This window comes from Oratosquilla oratoria, chromosome 42 (genome assembly GCF_046742065.1).
Source record: "Oratosquilla oratoria isolate Oo_2021 chromosome 42, ASM4674206v1, whole genome shotgun sequence".
Lineage (NCBI taxonomy): Eukaryota > Metazoa > Arthropoda > Malacostraca > Stomatopoda > Squillidae > Oratosquilla > Oratosquilla oratoria.
Window position 1 is genome coordinate 10,754,370 of NC_134818.1, and position 2,500 is coordinate 10,756,869.

Genomic DNA, 2,500 nt, shown 5'->3' on the forward strand with positions numbered 1-2,500 from the left:
TAAATTGGTCAAATTTAAATTTAAGTAGGAAATAGGCATGAACTAGTTTACCAATAGTGGTCAGCGAATGGAATAGAGTTGGTAACCATGTAGTGAGCACTGAAACTATCGGTTGTTTTGAGAAAAGGTTAGATAGTTTTATGGATGGGGTTGACAGGTGGTAATGGACATGGAACTGCCTAGTGTAGGCCTTATGGTCTCTTGCAGTCTCCTTCATTCTTATGTTCTTATGTTTTTAGTGTTTACCTCACCATCCTTCCACTCAGTGTGTGTGTGTGTGTTGTGTGTGTGTGTGTGTGTGTGTGTGTGTGTGTGTGTGTGTGTGTGTGTGTGTGTGTGTGTGTGTGTGTGTGTGTGTGTGTTGTGTGTGTGTGTGTGTGTGTGTGTGTGAGTGACCCACATTGCAGCGAAACAGCGAGTCATAACCCGAGGTGATAGAGCCTAGATGAAGATGACGAGGAAAGGCGAAAGACGTGCCTGGAGAGGAAACTATATGAAATAAACATGATGAAAGGATTTCACAATATCAGAGAAGATATGAAGAAACAAGTCAGAAAAGGCAAGAAAGACAAACCAAGCGAGGAAAAAAATATATATACGAACATAGCAAATGAAAAAAATGGGGAAATAGATGAAGGAAAATTTAGGACAAAGCAAAAAAAAAAATCAGAGTTGAACAGATGCGGGGTTTGCGGAGAGGGAGGGAAGGAGGGAAGGAGGGAGGGAGGGAGGGGAAGAAAGGGAGTAAAGTTTCAGAAACACGCATGCACCGATATTTAATACGAAACTTATGTTGTCCAATAGCTCCTAACCTATTGTAACCTATCCTATCCTAAGCTAACCAAACCAAATCTGATCTAACCTAACCTAACTAAATGTAACCTAACCTAACCAAACCAAATCTAACTTGACCTAACCGAATATAACCTAACCTAAACCAACCTAACCTAACTTAACCATTCCATAGGAAAAAGTAGATATTTCAAATGAAAGAAAGAAAAATGCGTTTGCGGGAGCAGAACCAGGAAAGGAAGTCGTGATAGACTGTCACTATCGAAAGCTCGTAGCGTCGTTGAGTTTATTGTTGTAAACATAGCCACTCATCCTCCCTAGGAAAAGGGACTTTGGAGGACGACTGAATTCCTCTTCGATGCCAAGACGGACCCTGTGGAGGATTAAGATCGTAAGGAATTGTTTATCACAGCATTGCATGTTAAGTGGAGTTTCGTATTCACAATGTTAAGCTTCACTGTCCATTTTTATTTTCCTAACATTTCCGGGGACTTAACGTTACCATGACAAGATATTAGAAAGAACGTGTATTAGTGTGTGTGTGTGTATTTGCGTGTTTATGTATGTGTGTAAGAGAGAGAGAGAGAGAGAGAGAGGGGGGGAGAGGGAGAGAGAGAGAAAATGAGCAAGTAACATGACGAGACAGGATGAAAGAGGGACAAAAAAGGGAGAGTAAGAAGAAGAGAATAAAAGAGGGAGCAAGAAAGACAGAGAGAAAGCGAGAAAGAGAGAGCAAGAAAGACAGAGAGAAAGCGAGAAAGAGAGAGAAGGTAAGATAAACAAAGGAAGAGAACGAAAGAGCAAAAAAAAAAAAAAAGGAAGAGTGAGAACGGGTATGGGAGAGCAAGAATTGGTAATAGAAAGAGAGGAGGTGATAAAGGTAGGAATGAAGTGCAGTGCGTTAAAAGAAGCGAAATGAAGAGGCCCCTGAAATTGTGTAGGAAATCAAGGGGATTGGTGAACGCGCAGCGGGGAAAAAACCGCCGAAAATGATGCTGGTGATTAGCAAGACACTGGGAGAGGAAAGTGAATCACGAAGGGGGAAGAAATGAAGCCAGAGAATGCCAAGTGTATTAAGTTTCGTTCTGTTTCTTTTTTATCTTGTTTTATTTTCGCTTGATTTGGTTTTGTTTTATTCTGTTTTATTTTGTTTTCTGCTCAGTCTTAATTGACTTTGTGTTATTGTATTTTATTTAATGATCTTTATTTGATCCAATTATAAACGCACACACAGACACAAACAAACACACACACACACCACATACACACACACGCGCGCGCACACACACACACACAATTATATATATATATATATATATGTATATAATGTGTGTGTGTGTGTGTGTATTATTTACTTATTTGTTGTTTTTTGGGGGGAGAGGGGGATGTCAGTCAACACAAATAGTTCCTTGGGTCTAACATGAGATTTTATAATTATGAATGAATATAGAAACCCAACCTGCAACAGTGAACCCATCTGTTGCCAACCCCACGACCCTGACGCATCCGGCAATGGCCATTTGGTTGTCTATAGATCATAAAGAGAATACGTTTTGCCTTATGATCTGTATCGTGTAAATATAAAACATCTTATCTCCCTTTAGCGTATTGCCCTCCATTTTTACGCTGTCTTCATGACCCCAGACGATTTTTTTCAGTTTTGAGTTCTGTGTCTCGCCTGTGTGTTGCGTAAATCCAGGACATATGA